The sequence below is a fragment of the Mizuhopecten yessoensis genome, unplaced genomic scaffold, assembly GCF_002113885.1.
Source record: "Mizuhopecten yessoensis strain PY_sf001 unplaced genomic scaffold, ASM211388v2 scaffold716357, whole genome shotgun sequence".
Lineage (NCBI taxonomy): Eukaryota > Metazoa > Mollusca > Bivalvia > Pectinida > Pectinidae > Mizuhopecten > Mizuhopecten yessoensis.
Window position 1 is genome coordinate 108355 of NW_018480076.1, and position 10798 is coordinate 119152.

The window sequence follows — 10798 nt, forward strand, 5'->3', positions numbered from 1 at the left end:
CCCCCCACACACACACACACTCCCCCAATGATCATATATACCGATCTAAACCCCTAACACGTGTAAAATTAATCTGAACACCTCTGAATTCTCAGGTCCCTGTGCATCCGCCCTGATCTATAATATCATGTTAGTTTACTTAGTTTACATTACCAAGTATGTAATAAAATCTAATAAGTACTTTACATATGCATGCAGTTAGAACATTGTAAATTACATCTAGTTCATTCTTTACTTATTGATCATTGTAAATGCATTACGTTATTTGATTGCATTATATATTTAATAACTTCATTTGTTTCCGGAATACATGAAATTTCAGACTCAATCAAATTAAAAGCAGACCTCTCTGAGCGTAGGTAACGAAGCGGTCTTGGAAGGTCTGATTGTAATTGTTTCAGATTGTAACCATCTAGTAATAGTCTAACGTGATTTTATGTGCACTAACATTGTACAAAATTTTGTCACCATAAAACCAACTGATAACTCATACAATTATGTGTTGACCATTGTAATTACCACTCTACATAACCATTCCCCATTCAGATGGTATTCCTATCAGCTTTGTAAGCTATGACACGATTTTTGACGTAATCATTAGCATGACGTCACCTTGGTTACGTACGATAGCGCTGACCCGCCCTTGAAAGATGGCTGTTCTATTAATTGAACAAGCAAATAGGCGACACAAGCACCAATTTCAGATAAATGCTGTTTTGAAGGAAAAAGATCATTTATTTTTCTACGAGTTAACAAAAGTAAAAAATGAGTAAAGTAAGTACTGAATTGCTTTAAGGTGGCGTTCATAGGCAATATGAATGTCAACTTGACAAGGGATTGTTTTGTTTGTTTGTTTATGTTTAACGGCCCATCGACGGCTGTGGTCATTTAGGGCCATGGTGATTTATTTATTTATTTTACTTTTTTAACAAACATGTGAATAGCGAAGATAAAATCAGATAAAATGGTTCATTTTAAAAGTATTCGCATTGTATGTGTAGATAATTAAAAATAATAAAAGGGGGTTAAAATAATAAAAGAGATAACGAATAGATGATATGGAATATGCGATATATATATAACGTCAAAAAGGATAAGGTGGGTTAAAAGACATCAGAGTCTATAAAATAGACCGATGTCTTTCAAATAGTTAAATAATGCCTTCGAATCCACGGAACTGAAAAGTGTTTTCATATCCGGGACTCGGAAGTAGTTATCACGAATGTGTTTAAAATCGGAACATTCTATTAAAAAATGCTCCACTGTAAATGGAGTGTCACATGCGTGGCATGAAGGTATATCTTCTCGTTTTAAAAGGTACGAATGAGTAGGATATGTGTGCCCAGTGCGGAGCCGAGCGAGGACAACTTCCTCTCTACGATCTTTCCGACTGGGAATAGATGTTTTAAGTTTCGGTTGTATCTTAAAAAGTTTGTTGTTGGTCTCCAGAGACCAGCGTTTCTGCCATTCATTTTGAATGGCTGTACGAATAGTAGGTTTAAAATCTGTGTATGGTAGTTTGATATTTGTTTGTTCGAGATTCAATGCATTTTTTGCTTCCCTGTCAGCAAATTCGTTGCCTTTTATTCCGACATGGCTCGGAATCCATAGTAAAGTTATTTTAGACTTTTTTAATATACGAGATATTCGATGAGCAAGGTTTTGTACGATTGTGTTTTTAGGATCTCGTAACTGTAAACTCTGTAGGACAGATAGAGAGTCTGAACAAATAATTGCCTTTTTAATGCGGTGTTCATCGATATGGTCGAGGGCCAAACCAATGGCGCATGCTTCAGCAGAAAAGATGGAGGCGCCGTCTGGTAGTCGGACTGAAGTGCAAGTATTGGCAGTACAGCAGGCTGCTGCCACTTTCTCACCTTCTTTGGAGCCATCGGTGTAAAGTTGTGTATGAGAAGGGTAATTCGAAATGCATTCCCGAAAGGAGGATTTGTGTTCTTCGGGCATAACACTTGATTTCCCTCGCTCATGTAATGTAAAGTTAAAATCGGGGGTTTGAATGGTCCACGGAGGAACATCAGATATGTTAAATTCAGCTATGTCCGTCAATTTTATGTTGAGTTCTTGCAGGAAATTCAAAATTCGGATACCAAATGTTGGCAGAAGTTTTTGGTTTTGCGTAAATATGTTTTGGTATTTGGGGTTGAATACTTGGTTGAAAGCAGGATTTTTAGGGTTTGATTTTAATTGAGTTGCAAATTGTAATGAAAGTTTTATTCTTCTGTCATAAAGGGATGGTTCATTTGCTTCCACGTACAGGCTTTTTACAGGTGTTGTTCGAAAAGCTCCCAGGGCAAGACGTAGCCCTTGGTTATGGATTGGATCTAGCATCTGAAGGTACGAACTGCGCGCTGACCCGTATACCATAGAACCATAATCCAGTTTTGTTCGAATAAGTGATCTGTATAGGCGCAAAAGCATTTCACGATCCGCTCCCCAATCAGTATGAGAAAGGACTCGTATAATGTTTAACGCCTTGGAACACTTATCCTTCAGATACTTTATATGTGGTATGAAAGAGAGTTTCGAATCAAAAATGAGGCCGAGAAATTTAGTCTGTTCAACAACAGGAATTCTAGTGCCATCGAGTGTTAGATTTGGGTCATTGTGTGCTTTTCGTTTTTGACAGAAATGCATGCACACAGTTTTGGATTTAGAGAATTTGAAGCCGTTTTCGTCTGCCCAATTTTGTAGTTTGTTTAAACTCTGTTGAAGTTGTCGTTCTATCGTGTGCATGTTCTTAGATCTGTAACAGATCAAGAAGTCATCCACAAATAACGACCCTTCTGTTGATTGACCAAGACATTTGACTATATCATTTATTTTAAGTCCAAACAGTGTGACTGATAGGATTCCACCCTGTGGGACTCCCATTTCCTGTTTAGACGTTTCAGAAAAAGTTGAACCAACACGGACTTTGAAGTGTCTATCTGATAGGTAATTAGATATAAAATTGGGAAGGTTTCCACGTACGCCAAGGTCGTGAAGATCTTTCATGATGCCATACTGCCATGTAGTATCATAGGCCTTCTCAAGATCGAAGAACACAGCGACAAGGTGTTCTTTCTTGGCGAAAGCCTCTCGAATGAACGTCTCTAATCTGATGAGATGGTCATTTGTCCCTCTTCTATTTCTAAAGCCACTTTGAAGAGGGGATATTATATCGTTGGCCTCAAGAAACCAAACCAGTCTAGTGTTTATCATTCGTTCCAAAGTTTTACATACACAACTAGTCAGAGAGATAGGACGATAGTTGTTTGGGTCAGTAGCATCCTTTCCCGGTTTTGGGATAGGTATAATTGTGGAGTTCTTCCACGAATCGGGAATCTTTCCGGAAGCGTAAACTTGGTTGAATATGTAAAGAAGGCATGTTAGTGAAGAGTCCGGTAAGTGCTTTAGAAATTGATATGGAATATCATCAGGACCTGAAGCAGTGTCCTGTGATTTTCTAAGCGAATCAACAAGTTCTGGTAGGGTAAATTGTTCATTATAACTTTCTTTGTTTGATGATTTGAAATTGAGCCGTTTCTTTTCTCTCTTTTTTTTCAAAGACTGGAATTTTTGGGAGTGGTTTAAAGGGGATGAGTTTTTAGCTATGTTTTTTGCAAATGCATCAGCAATTTCAGTTATAGACGAGAAAATTTTGTTTTTATTAATGAGGTGGGAGGATGTTGCCTTTTTCTTTTTCCCACTTATTTTCCGAATCATATCCCATACTTTTTTTGAGGACGTGTTTGATGATATCTTGGATACATATTCTCTCCAGCTGTTTCTTTTGTCAATTTTAATTGATCGCCGAGCCTTTGCCCGCCAAATTTTAAATTCACTGTAGTTTGAAGCAGTTGGGCAATTGAAGTAGCGTCTTAGAGCAGCTGCCCGATTACTGCGTGTTTCAAAAGATTCTTCAGATAAAAGGAACTTCGTAGGTTTTGGAGCGGATTTTGGAATTGTCTTTTGGGCAATTGAAGTGAGTGTTTCAGTAAAAGTTTTGATAGGGTCGTCGAGGTTAGTAAAATTGTCTATGGTTAGTTTTTCAATGCACATGTGTTGGAATTGGGCCCAATCTGCTTTGTGCATATTCCATCGAGGTTGAGGATCATCAAGAGGAGTCCCAATATTCTGAAGAAAAATTGGGAAGTGGTCACTCCCACAAAGATCATCATTTACCCTCCAGTCATAGTCAAGTAAAATGGATGGATGGCATAATGATAGATCAATGTGGGACAATATTCGGAGGGAGATAAATTGAACAGACAGTTATTTGTCGGTGTAATGTTGCACAGACAGCAACAGCCTGTAAATTTGTGTTTAACTTGATCATTCTGTGACATGGGAAAGTTCGACATGATGCGCTAGCGCTTCATTAAATTTGCCTTTCTAGTTCTAGTTCTACCATATAGTGACCACCTTCAACTAATTTTTCCAGTTGGCATAAGCGTTTCATAAAATTTGCCTTTTCCCAGTTGGCATAAGCGCTTCTTACTGAATTCTGCTCTGTCCAATTCACAGACTCATAAAAGCGGGGGGGGGGGGGGGGAATCCTTAACACGGAGTTTCCGCTTTGAGCTAGTTGGTAAAAAAGCAATATCTTTAACTGTCAGGGATGACTAGTAATTGGTTATTGAAAGACATGTAGGATACTGGACAATCATTTAATCATTTTTGAAGATATTGGAAACTCGATGGTGAACGTGTGTGTAACTGGCCTTTCATTTGACAAACGTGTGAACTTGCAGGGGCGGATCCAGGATTTCCTAAAAGGGGGGGCCGAGAATTTTTTCTCAATAGTCAACGGTGTGTGCTGCCGAAGGCAGCACCCCGAACGCGTAGCGCGAGGAGGGGGAGGGTACGGTAAGGGGTCTTCCCCCAAACAAATTGTGTTTTCTAGAACGTCTCAGAAGCGATTTCCCGTGTTCTGAGGATTGTTTTTATGTTTAATTAACAAGAAGAAAAAATCATATTTTAAGTATGGCCCAAAGACTTTTTTTGTGTATTGGACAGAAATATAAGTTCCGGTTCAAATTCTCTATCAACAGCGTGTTTTAGAAGTCAGATGGTATTATTATAGGGACAACCTGGTGATGACAAATGTATGAATCCACCGGGGGCTTGTTCATAATTACCTAATTTGGCGTCCCGCCCGCAAGGGGGATACGAGAGGTCCACCGTCAAAAGATAAATGTAGGGACGCACAATATCTAGTCTTGAGACATTGTACCTACAGTACAGTACTTCATGTAATAGTTTGTCGTACAAAAGAACAAATAACACCATAACATCGTTGCTGTTTAATTAATGAGTTACTCAATTGGAAGGTTATAATAAAAAGTATTAATTTTCAGATCATCTATAACGAGCGGACAATAATATAATTATGCAACTTATGCTAGTATATTTCCGCCGAGCGTTGCAAGTTGCAACTTGGGGTTTTGCGGAGGCGGTAAAATAAAAAACACACTTTAGGGTCAAGATACAAAGTAGACGAGCATAGCGATGCCAACAAATATTGTTTTAATAAAGAAAATATAGTAAAAATATCAGATAACGGAAACCCACAATATTTGCTAGGATGCCGTATGGGATGTGTGGGGCGTGGCCCCAGATTTTTTTTTTATACAAGCTCCGTGCATTATTTGATGCATTTTAAAATGTTAATATGTTCCCATTCCCGGCCGATCAGACCATTTCGGGCCGGCCCGGAAAAGGTCAGTCCGCTGCTAAAAGGGGGGCCGGGTGTGCACCGCNAAACAACTTCAGAATGTAACTATTTTCAACTAACAATACTTCTTGTATTAAATTTACATAGATTTTTTTAGATTAAATGTTATAAATATGCAGTACCATTAGACGAAAGCAAATAAAAATAATAATGGGGTCACCGTGTTATTATTTACCTACCTGAAATCAACATTTAAGATATGGTAAAGTTCAGTTAAATGGCAAACATGTCTGGATAGATTTTCTTAAATCGTTTAAATCTGTCTGTTTCTCAGGATCAAACATGATGAAGGTATATTTATGCAAATAAAAACATTATCCTGTCACGTTTACGTATAAATCACACCAACGTTTAAATATACAACACATTAAACCTAAACTATTTATTCACGATTTCATTCAGCGATTTCTAATACTTTAAAGCCCAAGTTTGCCGTCAATGCTCTCTATTGGATAAACAGTTTTTGTTGTTGATGTGTAACCATTAGAGGTGTGAGATTCTCGTGATAACTGTTGCAATACTTTAAAATAACTTGTGCTTCAGAATGCAGTCACGCGCTTACCTTAATTGTTATTTTGTTTGAAAATCTCTGGTTGTACGTCAGTTCATTAAATATTCCCAATCAGGATTTTATTGTCAACACATCTGATAACAAACCAATCTGTGAATGTTTTAAGATATATTTGCATATCTGTTTTACATCCCAAAGGTAAACCTATCAACAAGAAAGGTGTTTTATAAACCAATTACAACAAAAGTAATTACAACGTGGATATTTTCCGATCGCTGATCGTTCGGGTGTTTCCATCATCAAAGCATTCGACATAAAATAATAATATCATTTTACGCAGAGATGAATATCTCCATCATGTATATTTTTTACCAAATTCGAAGTATAATATCAAAATATCGCGTTACATGGTCATTGGAGTAATGGAATTTAACAAGAGCTGTTGGAGAACAACATAGGTCGCCTATTGCTGATATATGTTGTAAGATACGAAATATCAATAGAAACACATGTACAGTAAAACCTTGATATAATGCCCGTTCATTTGTCACCTCGCTTACAGCCAACATATTTTCAGGTCCCTTGCATCGTGTTTTTCTTAAGAATTTCTTTATACGTTTCCCTGAATTTATTGCCAAATCCCTTTATAATGCCAATATTTCATTGAAACAAATGGTGGCAATATGACAAGGTTTTGCTGTACCTTAACATGTAGTACATTTCAAAAGAAGAGATGACCAGACAACGTGAAATAGTCAACAGCGTATTGATGGTGACGAGCGATCCGACACTGCACATGCAAACCACAGGGACCTGAGAATTTGTAACATCTATATTTGGACCTAAACTAAGGTGTTCAGAGCAAATTTACACGTTTTAGGGATTTAGATCAACTGTCTTTAAAAAAGACAACCCAAATGATCGTATATCCCCTAAAAACATGTAAAATTACTCTGAACACCTTAGTTTAGGTCCAAATATAGCTGTAACAAAATCTCAGGTCCCTATGATGCAAACTTGCATTAAAACTTTAACCAAGTCCAATAAAGGTGTTTTTGGCACGTAAATATGAAAATATGGTTCAGAACATTGCTAACACTCCATATAAATACTCCAATCTTATAATAGACAATAGCCTATTGATGGTGGTGGACCAACACTTCACAAAAAAACTTGTCCAAAAACTTTAACCTCAGGAAGTGGGACGCCAACGCCGGGGTGACTACATTAGCCCCCTATTCTCCTAATAGGCGAGCCAAACAGTAGAGCAAGTTCAACTAAATAACAAATGTTTACCAAATACTTTGCCTGATAATCGTAACGGAACAATCAATATTGTTTCAGATAAATTTTTTTCAAATTGAAGATACGTGTATTGATGTTTATTCTGGTTTTTAAGGCAGAAAAAAAATCTACTATGTAAGTTCATTAGCAAAATCGGTTTATGCCTACTTCAATTGAAAAGTGATATCTGTATAACAATTGTATGTATGGTAAATGCTCTATTCCCATGAGCACACATACACAAATCAACCTTCAAGGTTGGTTAGTGTGACTGAATTGGAGCAACTGTATTTTAAACCAGTAATGCCAATTTCTACAACATGCATTTTCAAACTAACACACTAAAACTATTGTATGTTCTTCAAATATTAAACAACTATATGTTCTTCAAAACCATGGACTTGACTTGGATGCGTAGGAAAGCACCTTAATTCAATGTTTAACCCCGAATCCGATATCTTGAGTCTGAAAGCTTCGTATTGTTCAATTATGTTAACTTCACTTTTTGCATTTTAATCTTTAATGATTATTTTTGATTCCACTTCAAATTTTGGAGAGAAAAAAATGTTATCCTTACATTTCATATTTCCATATTTTCTGACCTTTCAACATTTTTTTTATTTTTTGATTATTTAAAAACAAACTTTCCTTGCTCGCAGTTCAATGCCGACATGTTATCGATAGCAGAAATTATGCCACAATAATGAATGAATTTTGAGAGACCACTCGACGTGACCCCATTTTGTGTTGATCGTCCTTATTTGACCCCACTTTTTTAAATACCATGTCACGGTTTTTTGGTGACAGGGGAGAGGTCTTCAGCCCCGCATGCTACATAGCGGGAGGTGCAGAGCCGGAGTCCGTACCAGTAACATTAGTAAAAGCGTCAGTAGTAGTCGAAGACTAATGGTACGACGTCGACAATGGTGAGTTAACGGCGAGTTAAAAAATGCTTTGAGCAAAGGGAAACAATCCAAAAAACGGTTCCTTTAAGTGGAATAAATAACACACACATTAATTTTTTTATTCCAGTTTTAATGAAAATGAAATCGATTTAAAAGACACATGAGACACATTATTGTAATAAATTAAAATTACTGCACGATAGAAGATAGGCCCACATTTTAAACCAAGTAGTATAAACACAATCTACCAAATAAAATCATTCAAAATGTCAAAAACCATCTATTTTTTGAATTTTTATTGAAGAATTCAAATTGAATTTGTAATAAAATAAAAAAGATGGAATATTGAAGTTTTATAGTGATAAAATTAAGTACTGCATAATGTTGAATTGAAAAAAAAGTCTGTAAAATCCACCTATAAGTTATCATGACAACTTTCTCCACATTACTAAATTAAGGAACTGGTAACTTTATCACTTATATGTTACTGGTTTTTGTACTAGATAATCTTAAACCATGCAAATGACAAAGAAATATTCATCTTTTTTGGTGCCACTATACAGAAACTGATGACCAATAACTTAATGTTTGTATTACATGTAACTAAATGTTGTAAAAACCAAGTCTTAAGGTTAAGAGTACCAACGTTTCAGTGATTATCGTGAAGAGTTCTATTCACATTTAATCAATTATTAAAAAAATAAATAAAAAAAATGTGGTTAAGAGTTACTTCCCTTGTCAAGGTTTTTGGTAGGCCTTGCAGCTTATATAAAGTTCAGCTCTCATTTTGATGCTGTGTGATGATAACTTCTGATTGGTGACATTAACAGAATGTAGGATTGGCTGAACATAGGTCCAGAGTTTAAACCCTGCAGTTTTTGTTTTTTGTTTGAATTTCTATTTTCTAATATTAGATAAAACTTTGTGGAATATAATTTTGAAAAATACATCTTGCAAATGATTTTATTAAATTGATTTTTTTTGAAGAAATGGACTAAATATATTTTTCATAATAGTGACAAGACTAACCATAATAAAGACTAAGTTTGTTTTAAACACAAAAAGGAATTGAAAACTTGTTTTGCAAGCTTTCGAAAATGTCTGTTGCGTTGACAAACTTGGTCTTTATTGATCATTCATACCAAACTGATGAATCTTCCTCGGAATATAAGATTAACCATATACATGTTAAAATAATGGTATCCTTCTTACATACATTTTCGTGGAAAAAATTATTGATAAATTTTGTCATGGTAAATACTATTAAATGGTATCAATACATAAGATTAGTGCATATTAATTATCCAGACAGTGTACTGGTGTCAAAACACTCAAAAGAATACATCCTTAATTACCGTACTGATGAATGTTGACACATGTATACACTGTATAAGACGGATCATTCCACAAATGAGATAATTTGAAAATGATATCACTCACACAACATTTTTACTTAAGTTACACATTTTCAGAATTTCATTATATTATAACATCGAATTGCAACAACAAAATACTCACTTTTTTCTTTTTTTCTTCTTCAAATAATGGAAACAAAAACATGACTTGTTATTATTATGAACTGCTGTTTATAGACCTAGTATACACAACAATACGCGTCATACATTGTTGACACTACTGCAGGAAGTATTGAAAATGTCTAGATGTACATGAAACTAAAACCATTTTTGGAAAGAGCAGAAAAATGCATGTTTTTACCTCGAATTAAATCTACCTTAAAAGGGTTTTCAATGATGGCATTAGCATACAGTTAAATTACGGACTTGAAGGTAGGACCAGTCTCAAGGAAACAGAAACTTGCTATATCCTGAAACCCTATACTTGAACTGTTTAATAACTATCATACAAAATGCACAATTGATTTAAAGTTCCAAAAACCTCCGTTAATCTTCAGGAGTATTCTAGGTTAAGACTATATACCCCAATGTGTGTTCAATATGGGACACATGTACTTTACATAGATGTGAAAGAAAAATTGCATTAACTGGGGCAGTGGATAAATTAAACAAATCTCTAACAGGATTGAAATGTTAAACATTTCAGGTTTATATTGCACTATAGCCGTGACTCACAGCCGTGATTCACATTACATGTTGATAAGTTGAAAACATTTTTATCAAAGGCAAAAGATATTATAAATTATGCAAATTGATCAAAACAAAATTTCCAGATTTTAACATAGGTAAGCATCAATGTACAGTTGGACACTGCAGACTAGATCCTCCTAAGTTAATGTTATTCAGTAACAGGATTTTCTATTTCCAGACTGTTACATGAATTTACATAAAAATTTGAAATACATGTATTAATGAAAAGTGCATTGACTATATATACATACATACA